The 20614-nt window shown below is 44.3% G+C and overlaps 2 long non-coding RNA genes and 1 pseudogene across 3 annotated transcripts; 2 read left to right on the forward strand and 1 right to left on the reverse strand.

Moving 5' to 3' along the window:
- Positions 1–3585: 3585 nt before the first annotated feature.
- Positions 3586–7350, forward strand: LOC112858100 (large ribosomal subunit protein eL39-like; annotated as a pseudogene). Its single transcript, XR_015250365.1, has 4 exons — positions 3586–3701; positions 3918–4073; positions 4304–4442; positions 6967–7350. The product of XR_015250365.1 is annotated as a large ribosomal subunit protein eL39-like (transcript).
- Positions 5057–20268, reverse strand: LOC147581902 (uncharacterized). The gene is made up of 4 exons (XR_015250366.1): positions 20158–20268; positions 11266–11577; positions 6371–6564; positions 5057–5321 (listed from the first exon to the last, which is right to left on the reverse strand). It is a non-coding gene; the product is annotated as an uncharacterized LOC147581902 (long non-coding RNA).
- LOC147581903 (uncharacterized) lies at positions 7523–10029 on the forward strand. The gene is made up of 3 exons (XR_015249785.1): positions 7523–8062; positions 8815–8933; positions 9735–10029. It is a non-coding gene; the product is annotated as an uncharacterized LOC147581903 (long non-coding RNA).
- Positions 20269–20614: the final 346 nt, after the last annotated feature.

Genomic DNA, 20614 nt, shown 5'->3' on the forward strand with positions numbered 1-20614 from the left:
ATAAATAAACACAACTTAAACATCACCTGTCTCCCATCCCTTGTTGGATTTATAGCTCGAATGTACGTAGCTGGTTATCTGTAGGAAAAAAGGTAGTAAGTAGCAATGATTCTTTTTCCTTCTAGCTTTTTTTTTTTTTTTTTTACTGTTTATTTATTTTTGAGAGAAAGACAGAGCATGAGCAGGGGCAGAGAGAGAGGGAGACACAGAATCTGGAGCAGGCTCCAGGCTCCAAGCTGTCAGCACAGAGCCCGATGCGGGGCTCGAACCCATGAACTGTGAGATCATGACCTGAGTAGAGGTTGGAGGCTTAACTGACTGAGCCACCCAGGCGCCCCTAGCAATGATTTGGAGTAACGGACCAGTTTAAAGTGTTATTCACCTGAGCCATCCATTGGAAACTTTGCAAAAAGACCCACATTCTAAGTTCTTCGTGCCTTAACATCTTCGACTATTTTAAGTCATTTACCTAGTAATTTCTATGTGCCAAGTACGTTGTAAGTCTTTCATGTGACTAATTTAATCCTAACAACAACACTGTATGGCTCATACTATTATTTCCATGTCCATGAGTAAATGGACACAGAGAAAACAACTTTCCCACGGAAACTGGAAGTTTGAAGCCCTAACTCTGAGGAGTTTCACAAGCCATCTAGTCTATGGCATCTTCCCAAACTTTGTTTTTCTTTTTTTAATGTTTATTATTTATTTCTGAGACAGAGAGAGAGAGAGAGAGAGAGACGGAGTGTGAGTGGGGGAGAGTTTAACAGGAAGACACAGAATCTGAAGCAGGCTCCATGCTCCTAACTGTCAGCACGGATCCTGACATGGGGCTCGAACTCATGACCATGAGATCATGACCTGAGCTGAAGGTGGATGCCCAGCCGACTGAGCCACCCAGGCACCCCTTTTTTTCTCTCTTGAATGGGCATAAAGTGTGTTATCATAATTAAGAGATCTGTGTACAGCTATGAAAATGTAGGCTAATAACAATGTAAATGTAAAAGCCTAGCTGTTACAATGCTACATGCTAAATGATTGTCTTTTTTTTTTTTAATTTTTTTTCAACGTTTTTTTATTTTTGGGACAGAGAGAGACAGAGCATGAACGGGGGAGGGTCAGAGAGAAAGGGAGACACAGAATCTGAAACAGGCTCCAGGCTCCGAGCCATCAGCCCAGAGCCCGACGCGGGGCTCGAACTCACGGACCGCGAGATCGTGACCTGGCTGAAGTCGGACACTTAACCGACTGCACCACCCAGGCGCCCCTAAATGATTGTCTTTTTATAGTATTGCCTGATCACACACAAAATTGGAAAAACTCCACAGGCAATAGACTGTCTACTCCATATAGGGTGCAGTAACAGGCATTTGATTCTGTGTAACTTTGTAAGCACTCTGAGCATTATAATAACAGCCCACTGCCCATCCTAGAAGCTATGAAGGAATTCAACCTCATTTTGTTGAGATTTGTCAAAGCTGTTCGAAAGCTCAATGAAAATATCTAAATGCATTTAACTGATGGGTTTCAATATACTTAGCCTGATGCTTGACATGGATGGAAAACAAAAGGTGGAATGTTCTCGGTCCTTGTTTCTTACACAGTTACATGAACCGTGAGCCACTGACGGTAACAGAATGAGACAGTGTACCAAAGATAAATGCTTAAAGGCACTAGAGGCAGAGAAGGGGAGGTGGAGTTTTTGAGAAAGACCTGGTGAAAGAGGCAGACCATGAGCTAGATGCTAAAAGGGCAAGGCAATTGGGAATGTCTAACACAGAGGGACAAGGGCGTTTGGCGGATGGCAGACATGAAGGTGGTCTTCTAGCTGAGTGAAGGCTGCAAGCCACACCATCTGGATATCTGAGCTCTTAAAGCAGTAATGAGATACCAAAAAACAAACAAAAAAAACAAAGCCAGCAGTAAATGGTTTGTGCTGGGCCATCTCTACTTTCTAATCTGGTGTCTCTCCTGATCCACTAGAGGCACTCTTGAAACATCTGATGGGGGGAGCCTGGATGGCTCAGTTGGTTGAGCGTCAGTTGGTTGAGCGTCGGACTTCAGCTCAGGTCGTGATCTCGCGGTCCGTGAGTTCAAGCCCCGCGTCGGGCTCTGGGCTGACAGCTCGGAGCCTGGAACCTGCTTCAGATTCTGTGTCTCCCTCTCTCTCTGACCCTCCTCCGTTCATGCTCTGTCTCTCTCTGTCTCAAAAATAAATAAACATTAAAAAAAATTTTTAAAAAAGAAACACCTGATAGAGGTGTGCGCCTGCAGCCACGATATGGACAGAGCCATATAGAGATCAAGTTCATAACCTTAGCCTTGTTAGCACTGCGATCTAACAACCCTTGCTCCCTAGGGCAAGAACATGTGGATTTGACTGTAGCAGGATTCTCGCACAGAGAATCATGACACCGAGGCTTTTTTTTTTTTTTTTTCCCCAGGAAGCAACTCTTTTCTTGCTGGTAGGGCTCAGTTGGGTCCACTGAAGAACTGAGCCCTGAATGCCACGTGGCGTAGTATTTTATACATTTTCTATTTCTTTGTCTCTCATATATGCTAACACACAAACATGCGGCCTGATTAGGTGGTCTCATGTTACAAGGTCGTGAGGGATGTTGTCATACATATATGCATATAGCCAGGTTGCCTTGAAGTTTTTTTTTCTCCCCTCAGGGAGGGGATCCTACCACCTGACCTTTGTCAAAGATAAGCTGGCCGCTAGTTGAAGTGGCAAGGATTGACTTTATTCATTAATAACCACTGCAGTGGGGAAGAGGGCCCGTGTGAACTGAGCTCAACTTCTATCCATGCAGAGGTGACAGACGTATTAAAGCCAGAATGAAGGAGTAGGCAGGGGACCAAGCTGGGGTCCCAGCAGACTGGGATTACTCACTCTTGGGTGCTTATCTGGAGGAGAAGCAAACTCCTAGTATCTTTGTGACAGGAGGTAGTGGTGCAAGTTAGAGCAAGCCGCCCAGTGCCTGGGAGGGAGAGCCTGAGTTGTTTACCTGCCGGTTTGCTTTTCCACAGCTCTGGGTTCTTGAGCCTGCAGCTCTGGGTGGTGGAACGTCTGCATCTCAAAGCTGGAAAGAAAGGATTTACAACTGCAAGCTTTCTAAAGTAGCTGTTTTGGGTGGGGGTGTTCCTGGGGCCTCTTTGTTACCAGGTTTGGGGCTGAAACAGGAATTCCTCAGGTAGATATTTTAAAGGGGGTTGGGGTCATCCTAAGCATGCAGCTTCCAGCAATTAGAAACTATGTGTATATTCAAGTCTGTTGGCAGGGGCTTCTGGGGGGCTGGGAAATGGATGGAATCATTTGTGCTGGGAGCCTGCAGGTTCTAGAGGTCAAAGTCCAGGCCTGGTCAAAAAGAGAGCTCAGAGGAGCCTGTCTAAAGCATGGTCAAGGAGAGGATCTTTATCGCTCTTTAGTTATGTTCAAATTGCACCACTTAGCCCACCTAAAAAAACTGTCATCACTAAGGTTGGTATTTGGGTTCCTTCTACCTATATTACACAACCTTAGTTCTTCTTTTTCTCAGCATGACCACAGGGGAGGAGGAAGAGGGTTTTGCGTAAGTAATCCCAGCTCTTCGCATAGCTTTTTAGTTATCTTTCAAGACACCTGCAGCAGGAAGAAGCCTTTAGAAATTGGAATGACCTTGAACGGTGTCCTCTCCCCCTCGCTTGGGCCTGAGCAGGTGCGGATCAGACTGACCTCAAAGGGGCTTGAACTTTTATAGGCAACAGGCTGCACTTTAGTTGTTCCAGCCAGTGCAGACATACTAAATCAAAATTAAATGTTAATGATGGTGGTGTCTGTGCCACTCTGCTGGGGAAACTAAAATGCAGAGAAACGAGGCTCTAACAGCTGTCAGTAATTGGGTCACCGCCTTCCCCTGTGCCCTGGTTCCTAGATTTACACCAGCTCCTACTATCATTAATGGCCCTGCTGCAAAAAGACTCATCTTTGCCAAGATGTTGGGATGGAGGAACATGTGTTCCTGCAGGAGAAGCTGAAAGTCCTTGAGAGAAGCATGAAGGACACAAGCCCACATCCACACACAGGAAAGGTAAGGACGGAAGCAGAAGGAGAAGAGCGAGCTGGGCAGTGGCGGCCTCTGCTCTTGCGTTAGTGAGGGCAGGGCATGCTTTGTTATCTCTTCCTGCAGAATGAGCAGGTTCTAGCAGATGCTGCCAAAACTTCTTTCTTGTCAGTTCGGCAGAGAGCCTTTCCCATTATTTATCCCAATGCATAACTGGGATATTTCTGATTCATAATGGCTGGTGGTTTCATTCACAGTGGCTGGTTGGATTCCTATGTCAGATACAAGCCACTAAGCAGGCTAAGACTGAAGAATCCCATTCCAGATTTCTGCTCCTCCCTTGTGAACTTCAGTGATCTCTGGGGAAAGAGAAGGTGGAATCCCACCTTGAAACAGGTACCCTGGCTGGTCTCTGCTAGAATTGCAGGGCAATTGTCCCATAGGTACGATGGTTTCATTCCGTATCACTGGGAACACTGTGAATTAAGAAGCTTCCAAGTGTTATTCGGGTGTTTCATGATGACCGCTCAGTTTGGTGTTGCTTATAAACCAACGTAAGTTGGTAGTTTTCACGTATATGACTGTTGGGGACATGGTGGAGGTGTCTCAAATACAAAGCTCTGCTTGCTATTTAGGCAGTACCAGCAAGTTAGCAATTTAAGTAGACCCAGAAATGAACCACTGGACTTGCTGTTTAAGGGGTGGGCATTGTTTCCTTCATAATGGAGGACTCGAGATGGGGCAAACGGTAAGGTAAGATCACAGGTGACCACAGAAAAAGAGATGGGCCAGTCGTTTGTGCGTTTGCTCTTAAAACCATTCCCTGCTTCTTGTTTCTCTGAATTTCAGGGCCCAGAGTCTGGATACTTCCTTTTCCCGGGCTCTCTTGCCCACCGGCCCTCAGTTAGGTTAAGCCTGTGGGGACCATAGGGAAATAAAAAGTTTTCCTCAACCCTCCTAGGGTTCCTGGCTGGGGCTGAAAATTAAACCAACAGGGACAGATGAACAGGAGAAAAGCCCACACATTTATTTAATATAGGTTTTATGTGATGCCCAAAGAAACAGTTAAGCCTGAGTATTTTTATGCTAGGTTTAACAAAGAGTAGGCAGTCGTGTAGAAATACAGCAGGTAAAAGAGTATGGGGTAAGTACAGCAGGGGAAACTTAGTAAGGCCTATTTGTTCAGATGCTTCTCCATGTCCCTTTGTCTTTGGTGATAAGGATGTCTTCTCCTGGGGTACAGGGAGGGCAACTCTCACATGGGGATTTTATTACCTGTTTTGGGAGAAGGGCAGACGGAAATTCACAGTGACCTTACTGCTTCTGTTTTCTCAAACCCTTTCAGCTTAAAATATTCAATATGCTACGGTGTCATATTTGACAGGAGCATGTCCTGAACCCCCTCAGGACCTGCTTGGAACCCCAGAGTTGGTATAAACCCCAGAGTTAACTTAACTTGAAGATATTTGATTCAACAGATACAGCATGAAGCTCCCTCAGAACTTCCCTTACCTGACTAAAAGGAGAAACTTCTGAGAAATTTAACTTCCATGAATTCCTGCTAGGGGCAGGTCTGCTCCCAGGAGAGAGACCAAGAGTAAACCTACCATATTTCCCCTCTCTGGGGGAATTCCATGGTGGAAAGACCACCTGCACCTATATAAACAAACATCACGACACATTTTCTTATCTCTTATTTGTTCTCCTAAAAACCCATGTGTCTTTTTTTTTTTTTTTTTTTTTTAAGAAGGCGTCATGCTCTGTGTGGAGCCCAACATGGGGCTTGAACTCATGACCCTGAGATCAAGACCTGAGCTGAGCTCAAGAGTCAGATGCTTAACCGACTGAGCAACCCAGGCGCCTCTCCATTTGTCTTTCTTAAAGAATTCTATTTGGGGCACCTGGATGGCTCAGTCAGTTAAGTGTCCGACTTCGGCTCAGGTCACAATCTCGAGTTCATGAGTTTGAGCCCCACATCAGGCTTTGCGCTGACAGCTCGGAGCCGGGAGCCTGCTTCAGATTCTGTGTCTCCCTCTCTCTCTGCCCCTCCCCTGCTCATACTCTGCCTCTCTCTCTCCCAAAAATAAACATTAAAAAAAAAAAAAAAAAGAAACCTATCTGTTCTTCCAATAGAAGCTTTTTTTCCAGCCTCCCTTTCCCCTACTAACTTAGGTAAATAAACTCCCAAATTCTAACCTCCTCTTTGAGTTACTCCTCACAGCATTCTGGCATATAATCAGATTGCACACTCAAACTAACTCTGCCTTTTTTTCTTGTTAATCTGCCTTTCATCAGTTAAATTCTCAGCCCCCCAGTTACTGAACCTGAGAGGGTAGAGGAAAAGATTTTCTTCTCCAATTTCTCCGATGAAAGTCACTGGGAGGCGATTGGGCGGCCTCTCTGGCCATGGCTCCCCCGAGGCTCCAGCTTCTGTCAGGCACCCCCTCTTCAGTCTCAGCTCCTCTGGCAGTGTGGCCAGTGCTGTCAGGAAGCAAGAATTCCTGTCCCCTTCATGGTCCTGCTAGCCAGACAAAGAATCAAACTGACATGAAACAGATTAACAGGAGAAAAATCATGTTTAGTTACAGACCTGGGGAGCATCCACATAGACATGGAAATTCCAAACACAGTCAGGCAGCATGAAGTATATATGTCATTCTGAACCAAGCAGAACGGGGTCGTCAAAGGTCTGGGTCTCCAAAGGGAAGGAATGGGGTCTTTAGGAAGAATGAAAAAAGGTAAATGTGTGGTAAACAAATGTTTGCTGGGCCACCGAGAAACAATGGGCCATGGAGGGCTTCCATCAAACAGGCCTTGCTTGGCTCCTGCCTGTCTACCACACCTAGTTCACAGTATAATGTAGTTATCTAGGGTCACAGCTCTCCACCTGGAGCAGGTCCTCAATCCGAATTCCTTTTAGGTCTCTCCTCCTCTCCGCCATCATGACGTGTGCTGCTGACTGTTTCTTGCCATGTCTTCTCACAAGACTTTCAGGATCAAGCGATTCCTGGCCAAGAAACCAAAAAGCAGAATCGTCCCATTCCTCAGGGGATTCGGATGAAAACTGGTAATAACACCAGCTACAACTCCAAGAGGCGGCATTGGAGAAGAACGAAGCCGGGTCTGTACGGGATCATACCTGAGGTGGCACACGTTTATGCCGCCTGAAGGTCACGTGTTCCTACTCCGTCACTCTCCAAACCTCCCTACTACCTGATCTGTTGTATCACGGAAAAGACTTTTCTCTGTTATTATGCTTCTGCACCTGTAGGTTGGTTCAGTAATAAACACGTGAGACCTTTTGACTGAAAATAATTAAATAAATAGAGAAATAAATAAATATAAATAAATACATTCTTTTTAGGCAGTTGGGGGGGGGGGTAGGTAAAGAGCTTTTCCGAATCTGCTGGGTCTTGATTGTTTTTAACTCAAAATAATCTTTATGCCAAAGTGGCCCATCTTGGGGTGGCCTGCCCTTGGCCCCTACTGTTCCCACCGATGGTGGTGGCTCTGGTTCCTGGCTTCCTGGTACCACCTTCTCCCCTGATCTCTCTAGTCCTACGGGTAGTAGCGGCTCTCTGCTGTTGCAAACATGTGGCTTGCTCCTCCTTCCCTTCTCCCCCTTCCCTTCTCCCCCATCCTTTCTTTGACTTTCCAAGTCTTTCAACACTTTTTTAAGCAGTTGCCTACATCATACTCCCTCAACTGGATTATCTAGTATGGGCTCTGTTTAGAAGAGAATGTTAATAATCAGGGTACATTTATGAAAATTAATACATTCATACTGGTACAAAATTATTAATGAAACTAAAAACTTTTTTAAAATTTCACCGATGGCCCCAATAACGTATTTCCAATAATATTTTTTCTGTTCCAGGAACCAAACGAAATTCCATATTGCATTTAGTCATCAGGCCTGCGTAATTAACTTTGGTTTCGGACAATTTATTGGTCTTTTCTTGTTTTTATGACCTTGACCTGAAGACCTCAGTTATTTTGTGAAAGGGGCTCACATGGTAGGTTGTTTCATATTTTCCCATGATTAGACTGGGGTAGCACATTTTTGGAAGAAATATCATGTGCTATAATACCCTCCTCATTGCATCTATCGGGAGGAGGGGACATGATACCATCCTTCATTATTGTTAGAGATGTTTACTTTGACTACTTAGTTCAGGTGACGTCTGCAGATCTTGACATTGTAGTTACTACTGGGACATTTCCATTCTCTACTGACTACAAGTGAGTCACCCTGTCTACTTAGTTCATAACTTAGGGGAGACAGCTGTGGCTCCCGTTGCTTGAAGGCAAAGTATCAAGGTATTTGTGGAAATGTGTTAAAACCACCACAAAAATTAACTGTAAATATTTTGAGGTAAAATCTTTGCAACTAAAAAAAAAAAAAAAAAAAAAAAAAAGAGGATTAAGACCCACCTCACGTCCCCATCCATTTGGGGAGAACGGAAAGCTCGAAGGCTCTGTGAGTGCTGTGTGCAGGTTGGCCACTAGATTCCCAGCCCCGGCTTTGATGACTCACATTAACAGACAATTCAGAAGCAATGGTTTCAGACATGGCTAGATCCAGGGCTCCAATTTTGTGTCCAGGATATTTTCGCCTTTTATCTTAATTCTGCTTCCCACTGAATTGCTTCCATTCTCAGTCAGCCTCCCCCATGACGGTGGCCAGGCAGCTGCCTGCAGGATCATACTCTCACAGCCAGGCAAAACCATCCAAAAAAGCATTCCTCTTTCCTCTTTTTCACGATAGCCGGAAAGATAGAGTGCGGTGATTGACAAGGCCTTGGACACAAGACAAGCCCTGGAGCTACAAGGATTCAGGTCAACCCTCCTCCCAGCATCACAAGGATTGAGAAACAATGACCAGAGGTGCTGTGGGGGCGGGGGGGGGGGGGGGTGGGGGGGTGGGGGGGGGGTGGGGGTGGGGGAAGGAGACTGGTGGCTGGGTGATACAAACAGAGATGTCTTCCACTAAGCGGACTGACCCTCAGTTCCACGGGATATCCGTGCTCAGGCCACAGCTCCAGCATGCCTCAGACAGGTGTGGCTCAGGTAGTGAGGGCAGAAGGCTTGTTGGCATCCCAGCCCAGGCTCACCTACCTCTTTGGTTCATGTGTTTTGATCATTTGTCTACATCGGTGCTTTTCAACCGAGGGCGATTCCCACCCCCACTCCGCTTAGGATATTTTATTATGACCGAAGACGTTTTTAATTGCCATAAGTTGGGGGAGGGGGTTGTCCTACGGGCATCTAGTGGGTGGAGAAGTCAGGATGCTGCTAAACATCCTGCAATGCACAGGCCCGTCCCAAACCACGCAGAATCATCTGCCCCCCAAAATGCTCATAGTGCCGTGGTTAAGAAACCCTGGTCTAGGCAATCGGAAAAAGAGTATGTTTCTGCTGTTTTGCCAAAGAGGAAAAACTGCATACCCGACATTCACTGAATTACTTCCCCCCCCCCCCCCCCCGCCGCCTCATTATCTACCCAGTTAGGTGAATTGAGAAGTTACCCCACCATATGTGTAAAGGGCTTAAAGATAAGGGGCTTAATTCTACCTTTTGGAAACAAGGAAAGAGACCTTCCTTTCCCTTTTCTTTCACAATTTCTTTCTCTGTTTTTCAAACGTATGTAAATCTTTTTTTCTTCTTTTTTTTTAATGGCTGCATCAGCCTCTTGCCAGTCTCACAGCTCAGAAATGTGTCCCCGAGGACCAAGAGCCATCTCTATGAAATGTACTCCTCAAGGAAGATGGTGCCCTGCCTCGCAGTTTCCTAGGAGAAGACAAACTTAACTTCAACTATCATCTGAGTTCACGTTGCAAAACCTGCCAAATGTCACCGGGGCATCCGCTCAGCTGTAAGGGCGCAAGATTTCCCCGCTGTCTGCCATCTCTTTAGCAGATGGCCAGAGATGCATATCACATTCTGGTTTAATGCTTATTCAATAAAAAAATTATTTTCTTTCTCTTCTTTGTAGAGAGGTTTTCTGAGTTGAGAAGACATTTCACTTTTCATTACATTTCCACAACACATGCTAGTTTATTAGAATAGTTAAAAAACAAAGTCTGGGGGCGACTGGGTGGCGCAGTCGGTTAAGCGTCCGACTTCAGCCAGGTCACGATCTCGCGGTCCGTGAGTTCGAGCCCCGCGTCGGGCTCTGGGCTGATGGCTCAGAGCCTGGAGCCTGTTTCCGATTCTGTGTCTCCCTCTCTCTTTGCCTCTCGCCTGTTCATGCTCTGTCTCTCCCAAAAATAAATAAACGTTGAAAAAAAATTAAAAAAAAAAAAAAAACAAAGTCTGTCAGAGATGTGGACACGCATTCCTCATTTCCCAATAAGGCTATTTGACCCCAATTTATTTTCTTTTCTTTTCATCTTCATTCAGTTCAAGATTAAGTTCTCTGTTGTATCAGTGTCTTAGAACTTGTCCTTAATCGAATTGTAATCAACATTAGTATTGTTTTCAAACAACTCGTATGTGATCTTAAAATCACCTTTGCTTCAAAAGGACATGTCAGTATTTCATAGTCCTTCCCAAGGAATCATTCTATTCCTTTCTTGTTTAAATCTCTCCTTTCTTTTGTTGATAGGAGCTCTGCTAAAACAGCCTTTCTTTTGTTGATAGGAGCTCTGATAAAAACAGCTCCCAGAGCTGAGCTCTAGTGAGGAGTAGTGACCAGCTGCCGTATTTCTGGCAGACAAAACAAAATGAGCTCTGGTTTCAGGTTGGGGAGGCGAATGCTGAACCCTTGTGTTAAAAAAACAAAATTCAACTGAGTACGTTTTAAAGACCTTGTTGGCTTTATTTGATTCATGAATCAGAATCCCATCTAGCAGATAGAAAGGAGCTCCAAAGAGCTGTGCAAAATGAAAGAAAGACTTTTATAGGCAGAAGGGGGCAGGACAAGGAAGTTACTAGCAAAGAGCAGAATTTTGGTGGCAAGGTCACCCTCCTTTTGGGAACAACAAGGGTCCGTCAGACAGATTACCTCTCTAGTGCTAATTAGGTAATTCCATGTTGACTGGTCTAAGAGTCCATTCCAGGGAGAGGTTAAGACATTATGTAAGCAGAAAGAGTTAGGGGTCCCCAGATGTTGGGTAACATCATCAAAAACGTGACCACCAACAGACCCGTGAGCTGAACTGGGGCTCCCGGAGACTCCTCCCCCCTCCCCTGTCCTTGGAATGTGGGTTCCACTTGCCTTTCCAGCTCCCAGAGGCTGCTCCAAGGACACAGTGTTGAGATGGTGATGTGCTGTTGAAAACACCTGCACGGTATACTTGACTGGCCCAGTTAGGGCCTCTTTATAAAACTCTTAAGATTTGGAGGGCGACGGTGTGGGGATCTATTCATCTTGCTGCGGCCCAAGACAAGCCTCCTAGGTAAGTTCCCTTTGCTATTATTTAAATTGCCACCTACCAACCCAGGGCGGCCTGCCTCTTTCTTCGGTCTCTCCCTGCCCTCTGATTGCTGCGGCAGGTTTCAGATTGCACCAGGAAAGCTCCCGAGAGGGCTGTGAACCAGAAAAAGAAAAGATGAGACAAAGCTTTTGTGAAACAAGAGAAGTCATTTTAGGCCCGCAGCTATTCTCCCAGGTCTGTGCCCAGCTTGCCCAAGCACACGGCTGGCAGAACCTCCCAGGAGGTGCTGAATTACAAAGAAATGCAGAAACCTCAGCAGTAAAGGATTTCAAGGGAACAAAGGGAATGCAAAAACTAAGTCTCTACCAGGCTTGGAAATAGCCACACCTGATCAGAGACAATAAACCAGTGGTTAAACTCCAAGTGCAGATTCAAAGGTGAGCAAGGCCCTGCTTGCCTTACCTGAGATCTGGAGCCCAAGACCCCATCTAGTTTATACCTGCTCTTGGAGCGGGCCCGCAGCCACATCCTGTCGTCAGAGTTACCTCCGCCTTATTGTAATGTTAAAATCTCCACCCAAGGAGAGCACAAGCCTCCCTAACACAACCTACAACGTACTTACAGTCGTGTTTCCTTATGACACATGCGCAACATCGTGCCTACCTCGACATAAGATGACAAAACTCCCCTTTCCGAATAGTTATCCTGACTCTAAATAAAAGAAACCCACTCGTCCCTGCTCTGGGAGTTAAGGCTTTGGAACTTATTCCCTGTGATCTCATTACTTGCTGCATGCACATAAACTTTCTTCCTTCATGTGACCCCTCTACCTGGAGTCTTCTCTACCTGAAACTCACCAAGGAGCAGACTCACTTTAATCTGGTTACAATTATGGGTACATTAAGTTAGGTATTAGGTCTTGGGTTGGTGATGTGGGCTTAGCACAAGTGACTCTGTGGTAGGGTCCCCTCCCTAAGGAATGTGAAGAAAAAAAAAAAACACCTCAAGGCATATGCATACGTGACAACGTCCCTCGCAACCTTGGAACATGAGACCATTTAATCAGACCGCATGTTTGTGTGTTACCATATATGGGAGATGAAGAAATAGAAAATATATTTAAAAAAAAAAAGTAGGCCATGTGGCGTTTGGGTCTCAGTTCTTCAGGTACACACCCAACTGAGCCCAGCCAGCATGAATAAAGTTGCTTCCTGGAAAGAAAAGTCTTGGTGTCACGACTCTGTGAGAGAGAGAGAGACAACTCCATTTGGAGCAAACTCCATTTGCTACAACTCCATTTGGGGCCTGTTGTCTCTTTTTTTAACCTTTGCATCCACTACAAAATCGCAGAGGAAATGACTTTACCTCCTGCTGCCTGTGTAACCAGCAAGCAAGGAATGCTAAATATGCAGCATATGTTTAAAAAGCCATGTCAAATCTGGATTGAAGGTCAAAACAAAACAAAACAAACAACGACAAAAACCCAGCAAGTAAGAGTGATCTAGGAAATGTTGCCTACCTTGTATTTCTAATTACTTTTGTTTTTTATTTTTTGAGCAGGAGAGGGGCAGAGAGAGAGAGAGGATCCCAAGCAGGCTCCACACTGTCAACGCAGAGCCCGACGTGGGGTTCGATTCCATGAACTGCAAGATCATGACCTGAGTTGAAATGAAGAGTCGGACGCTTAACCCACTGAGCCACCCAGGTGCCCCTGTTTTTGTTTTTGTTTTTTTTTTCATACTATTTATTAAGAAGGAAAGAGGATTTTTATCATAAAACTAACATTCGCTGCTGAAAATTTAGAAAATAAAGAAAAATTAACAAAAAAAAAAAAAAGGAAATTTTAAAATGTCCTCATCCAGAAATAACTCATGCTGACACTTTGGTTTGTATTCTTTCCTTCTTCCCTTGCAAACTTTAACTTCCCTTGCAAATTTTAACAATGTAATTAAACGTGCTGCCTATTCCTTCTGTGTAAGGGAGAGAGGGGTCACTGTGGACATCTGTGGTTCCGACATGGTTCAGCAGTTGCTAAAAGCTGATGAGTACAATAATGATCACACTGGTTTTGCTTTTTTGTTTTGTTTTGGCAGAATCATCCATCCTTGTTAAGATAATATTCCAGGATGTTTGTATTTGTACATAGTCGAGCCACACAGCAACAAATGAAAAAAATAGCTCTTTTCCAAAGCTTTTGTAGGAGAGGAAAGACGTTTTCCTCTAGTCTCTTAGGTTTAGTGCCCGTGGCTTGTGAATTCAATGGGCAAAAGACACATTAACAGGAGAAAAAGGTTTTTCAGTGTATATGCAGGAGCCAGTCAAAGAAGCAGCTGGTAGGGGCGCCTGGGTGGCGCAGTCGGTTAAGCGTCCGACTTCAGCCAGGTCACGATCTCGCGGTCCGTGTGTTCGAGCCCCGCGTCGGGCTCTGGGCTGATGGCTCGGAGCCTGGAGCCTGTTTCCGATTCTGTATCTCCCTCTCTCTCTGCCCCTCCCCCGTGCATGCTCTGTCTCTCTCTGTCCCAAAAATAAATAAACATTGGAAAAAAAAAAAAATTAAAAAAAAAAAAAAAGAAGCAGCTGGCTAGTTGAATGGTTCAAGTTAAAGGTTTATATATTTAACAGCTTCTATGGGAAGAACAAATAGATTCCTTTAGCAAAGACAAATGGATTTCTAGGAGAACAAATGGGAGATAAGAAAAACTGTGATAATAGTGTTTATACGGATGCAGCGGTCTTTCTGTCTTCTTCGAGGCCTTGAAACACCCCTGGAGAGGGTAATTATGGTAAGTTTATTACTGGTCCTGCTCCTAGGAGTAGAAGCCACCCCAAAGAGAATTTATGGCAGGCTCCTTTCTTAGAAGTTTCTGCTTTTAGTCATGTAAGGGAAGCTCCAAGAAGGCTTTTTTCTACATCAGTTGAATCTCAACTATCTTCAGCTTAAAATCATCTTCATGCCAACCCTGGACGCACCAAGTGAGTCCCCACATCTTCAAAGAGGGAAACGCAACAAAAGGAGGGGTTGGAAGCTAACACTCTCTGAACCATAGGGCTGGGCCGGGTGCTTTATCCACAACGGTTCCACAGGTTAGGTTTGATTGATTCCATTTTACAGATAGCAAACTAGAGGCTCAGAAGAGCGAAGCAACAGACCCTATAATCTGAGCCAATTTGTATCAGAGAGCCTAGAATCATTCTACTTTTATTCAACAAGCATCTGGTGAGTGAATTCTATGTGGCAGGGTCTATGTGGTGGGTCTTTGGCTGAGCTCCCAGAAACAGAGCTGAGATGCGAATTCGCGTACAAGTGCTTTATGGGGGAAACAGCGTCTCAGGAGAGGCAAAATGGGGGAAGCAGAGCAGAATAGGAGAATCCGGTGAGGCAAGCATGTGGTCTCCATGGAAGCCTAGCTCAGTCTCATCCCCTGGAGACGCTCTGGAGCACAAATTGCATCATGGAGTTAAGTGCCCTTCATCAGTCCGTCACTTTAGCCAAGGCAGCAACTGTGGATGCTACACAGCAACAGTGGGGGGTGGGCACGCCTGCTGGCAGGGGGGATCTGGGCCCCCCCAACACCAACCACCTACCTCAGGGAGCCTGCTGTGGCCCAGTGCTGCTTTTGCCTGGATGGGCAAATGTGTCTAATCTGGGGGAAATAAAATGGAAGAAACAGACAGGAAGGAGAAGCTCCTTCCTCCTGCAGTGTCCTTCCAGCACCTTCTATTGATAAAATCTAACCAAATGCTCGCTGCAAACAAGAAGCGCTTAAACAGTCTAGCCCACTATCACAGAGCAGACGATAAAGGGTAGGTTTTGAGGGGAGTAACAATAAATTGATAACTGGCACAGCCACTAAGATCACAATTGGACAACAAACCTTCCTTTGCTTTTCTTCTTTTTCTCCATCCTTGCTGAGTGTTCATTATGCTCAACCAAAAAAATTAGCAAAAGAAGAGTCTGTGCTGCCTGGCTCTTTTGCTGGAGCCTACGATGTGGACCGGATGGGCCAACGTTCAGTCTTCCCACTGCCAGGAAGCTCTGAACCACCCATGGGACCAGTGTGGCATGATAAACAGTAGGAGAAAACCCATCTGGGCACAGCCCCAAAGGCCAACTGCTTTGGGGGTGCTGGGGAAAGGGGGAATCTAAGCCACACAGCCAGGTTCTGCCATACATTGTTCAAGCAGTTATGGCCGCTCAAACTTTACTAAGATGATGGACTTCTGGTTGTTGGATTGGGTCTCAAAGGTCATGCTGTTGGGCACATTCCCGGAGTCTTCCTTAAGGTCATCAAAGTAGCCAGTGTCTCTCTTTCGTCCTTATGAATTTTTGCAATGCAAACAGGGTTGTTATACATTTTCATGAAAATATTTTAAAATTATATTTATATTAAAATATAAATTGAAATTTTATTTAAAAATAATTTCCAAGAAATTAGCAGAAGAAAATACAATGACATTCTAATAATAATATCTTTTCTATTGTCATAAAGACAATGCCTTGTCATTATTATCCCCAGAAGATACAGAGGACAGTCAAGCACGGGTAAGGGCTTTTCCGTTCTGTTGTCTGTGATAATTGACTTCCAAAGTCAGTTTTGCATATGCGCTCAGCCTTAACTTAGACTTTAGAGCTGAGTGAACCTGTCAGGCAAAGAGCTCATCTATACTCAACCTCACACACACACACACACACACACACACACACACACACAGTCCAAACTGCTTACTGGTATTACACACTTCCTATATTTTTTAAGATTCTATTTTTAAGTAATCTTTATACCCAATGTGGGGTTCAAGCCCACAAACCCAAGATCAAGAGTCGCACACTCCACCAACTGAGCCAACCAGGCACCCCACACACTTCCTATTTCTATATATTAGGGTAATATCTTTATATTACTTGTGTTGCTGGATTTTTTTTTTTTTTTTAGCTTTTAATTGTGCACTTACAAACATGAGAAAAGCTATTCACTTTTTTCTAGTGATCAACAAAAAATGTACTAAAAATTTTTAAATGCCTTCATCTTTATGGGGTGACTTTAGAAATTATTATTATGTTCTTACATTTTCTGGAATATTGCCATTTAGAGGATTAGTGATAATTAGTGGAAAACATAATACAGTATATCTAATGAAAATGTCATTGATGTTATTCTATTTAGTTATATTTACTTTTGTGAATGAAACAAATGCTTTAAAATATTTGTTGGGGCGCCTGGTTGGCTCAGTCGGTTAAGCGTCTCACCTTGGCCCAGGTCATGATCCCATGCTCCGTGGGTTTGAGCCCTACGTCAGGCTCTGTGCTGACAGCTCGGAGCCTGGAGCCTGCTTCAGATTCTGTGTCTCCCTCTCTCTCTGCCCCTCCCCTGTTTGCACGCTGTCTCTCTGTCTCCCAAAAATAAATAAATATTTTTAAAAAATTTTTAATAAAATAAAATATTTGTCAATTTGATGACACAGGTAAGTCTGGTGAGCAGATTGGAGAGAATAGCGTGGAGTTCTGAGCACTAGCGGCTTCTCTGCAACTGCATCCAATGGCCTGTTCTCAATCCTCACTCTGTTGACTTCTTTGAAATGCCTAATTCCTATCTTTTTGAACTAGATAATGTCCCATTTCCTCCATCTCTCTGATCTCAGCCTCTCCACTCTTCTTGTTTTCAATCCCCAGGCAAAGGAATTCAAATCTCCCTAGTGCCTGCCAAAGTGACTCATGCACATAATGGAGCTGCTGGCTTCCACCATAATTGATGGTCACCAAATTTATTTTATTTCTGTTTTAAGTTTATTTGTTTTCTTTGAGAGAGAGCAAGGTGAGGAGAGGCAGAGAGAGAGAGAGAGAGAGAATCCCAAGCAGGCTCCACACTGCCAGCACAGAGCCTGATGCGGGGCTCAATGTGGGAGTCAAACTCATAAACCGTGGGATCATGACCTCAGCCAAAATCTAGAGTCAGACGCTTCACTGACTGAGCGCCCCCCAGGCGTCCCGATGGCCACCAAATTTAAATGGGGTTCAGTCCTGCCTGGGAATCATATTATATTTCTCTGACCAACTAGTCCCCTCTTTTACTTGCCAGAATGGCTATTTCAAACCTCCACCCCCATCAGATCTCTGAAGGATGTAAAGACCCATCGCCCTTTGGGATGGAGAGAAAAATTTATTTTGCCTGCCTCTGATGCAAATGGCAAATGATTTCACAAGCCTCAACCACTGAGAGTGTAGCAAAATGGTGTCTGGACCTCGGGGGACAATAGGGGAGACCAGAGCAAGGAGGGAAGTAGATTTGCAGTGACCCTCCTCAGCTGTCCCCTCACAGGCTGAGGGGTGCCCCAACTGAAAACATGGAAGAACACTCTCCCTTTTCTGGTACGAGTCTAAACCTATATGTAGGTCTTGGATGCCAAGCAATAGAGTTACATGCGAATAACTTTATGACATTATAAAGAAGACATCATCACCTACCAAATGAAAAAAGGAAGGCATGTTCAAAAGGTGATGTTGGAATAATTAGTTAAAATTTTAGAGGAATAAAAACCATCTAGGCTCTCACTTGAATAATCCCAAAACAAGCTCGAGAGACTTTAGTTATATAAATAAATAGAATAAAAAATCAAGAAACTATAATTGAAGAATTGAAGGAAAGACGGGCATGTTTGTCTACATAAAACATTTTAACTCCTGTATGTAAAAATAAAATTAGATTTGGAAAAAATGCATTTGGTATGAAAAATGCTGAGAGTACAATAGTTTAATTGGCAAAGGACACTGGTTTTTTTGTTGTTGTTGTTCTTATTTGTTTGTTTTTTAAAGATTTTATTTTTAAGTAATCTCTACACCCAACGTGGGGCTCGAACTCACAGCCCTGAGATCAAGAATCGTATGCTTCTCCAACTGAACCAGCCAGGTGCCCCGGCAAAGAACGTTGTTATGGGCTGCATGTTATGGGCTGTTGTGCCCCCTAAATTCATACACTAAGGCCCTAACTCCCAGTACCTCAGAATATGACTATATTTGGAGAGAGGGAATTTCAAGAGGTAATTAAGTTAAAATGGGGTCATTAGGGTGAGCCCTAATCCAATATGGTTGGTTCTAGAAGAGGAGATTAGGACAGAGAAACGCAGAGGGAAGGCTGCCTGAAGACAAGCCACAACTGTCTATGAGCCGCAAAGAGAGGCCTCAATAGACACCAACACAGTCAACACCTTGATCTCAGACTCCCAGCTTCTAGAACAGTGAGAAAACAAATTTCTGTTTTTAAGCCATTCTGTCTGTGGTAATACTTTATGGCAGCCCTAGAAAACTCATGCCAACATTATATTTTCATAGAAGATAATATAATTAATGCACAAAAGTACTCAACACTAGAAGGAAATCGTCACAAAAGAGACAACTTTTGAGTTTGGTTCTGAGAAATGAAGGGGAGTCGTTGACATCCAATGAGTTCGTGATCATTTTTCAGAGTTGGCTTGCTTGTTTTTAAAGAAAAACGCTTCGTATTTTGCCAAGAATGAGTAAATTTGAAACGCTAAATTTTGGTTCGTAACTTTGTATGAATGAAATAAACACAGCAAACTACATGAAGCCTTGTTCAAACAGGAGTTGCGTCAGATAACAATCTAGAAGCTGCTGGTATCACTTTGATAGGGTTTTGTGAGGAGCTAATCTTTGGGTAACAGATGACAGATTCAACGCATTGAATCTACTTGTGCTGAATCACTGTTGCTGTGGCATTTTTGCCCTGGGTCTGCAGCTGCCTTGTGGGGATAGATGTGGTGAAGAACCCTGTTGCTGCCTTCCCGACTCCCTTGAAAGCTGCAGGGGTGGGAAAAACAAAAGTCATTCTCTGCTTCCCAGACTTCCTTGCAGCTAGGATCCAGACATGAAATCAATTGCACCAATGGGATGCATGCACACCTCTACTGTTACTTACTACCTGTGTGACCCGAATATGTTTACTCACTCTTTACCTCAGGTTCCTTGTCTGTAAAATGTGGATAATGAAAGCATTTACCTCATAGCATTGTTAAGAGGACTGAGTTAAATCCTACAAATTGCTTAGCCTGGTGCATAGTTATCAGTAAGTGTTAGCTTTATTATAATCGTTATTCTGAAGGTGGAAGTGAGGTACAGGCCATCTTCCTGCTCTCTAGCTTCTTCCTTTGGCAAGTACTGTCCTGGGGTTTTCCGTAGCGGCATTTTTATGTCCATCATTGGCTTCATGGGTGTCCAGAGGCACTTAGTCCTGGACCAAGGCTAGAAAAGTGTGTCCATGACATCAACAAGTCCCGCTTCAGCCTCTGATTCCCCGGTGAGCCACTTCTGCAAGATGTCCTTGAGAATCATCCCAGAGGTCCAGCCAAGAGCCCTCTCTTACGGCCCCAGCAGCAATTCTGTAAGTGCTTACTTGCCGTTTTAAAAATCCCTTTCTGCAAAATATACATGGAGTCATTTGTTTCCTACAGCCGAGCCCTGTGAGCCCCTTTCTCAATTTCCCTTTGCCCCAGTTAGAGTTGTGAAAATAAACAGGGAAACTGGCTTAGGAAAAGGATTCACAGAGCTGTGTTAGTATTGGCAAAGCCCAGCTTTTTAAGCAGGTTTTTAATTCAGTGCTTTTCTGCTAGATCAGACTCCAAGGAAGGTGGCTTGTTTAGACCAGCTAGCTGACATTGGTGACCACACCCCATCTTCCATAGAGCCCCAACAGCAGAGAAAGGGGAGAAACGGAACTTACAAGCATTGGTGTTCTTTCTTCATGTGTTGGGTGCTCCTCTAGAGGCAAGAACCAGTCTTATTCATCTTGTATCCCCAATATCAGCACAATCTCTTATCTGCTTATTAAGCGTCTGCTAAAAGATCTGAACTTTGCTGTTGAACAGGGTATATTACAGAATTCACAAATCTCCACTGAAAAGGAAAAGCTTCTGAGGAAACCAAGGGAAAATGACAATGTGCTTATATTTATGCAATGTTCACGCTAGTATTTTAGGTTGAACTTACTGTGCAGTTTATTTACTTTAAGATAGGAAGGGAAATCCTAACAACAGTTGAACCTAATAAAACCATTTAGATCATGATCTTTCTTTCATTTCAAATTGCACTGCTCACAAACAGACTCTTAACTATAGAGAACAAACTGATGGTTACCAGAGGGGAGGGTGTGGGGGATGGGTGAAATAGGTGATGGGGAT

This window comes from Puma concolor, chromosome B1 (genome assembly GCF_028749965.1).
Source record: "Puma concolor isolate L17-30 chromosome B1, mPumCon1.1.hap2, whole genome shotgun sequence".
In the NCBI taxonomy this organism is placed as follows: domain Eukaryota; kingdom Metazoa; phylum Chordata; class Mammalia; order Carnivora; family Felidae; genus Puma; species Puma concolor.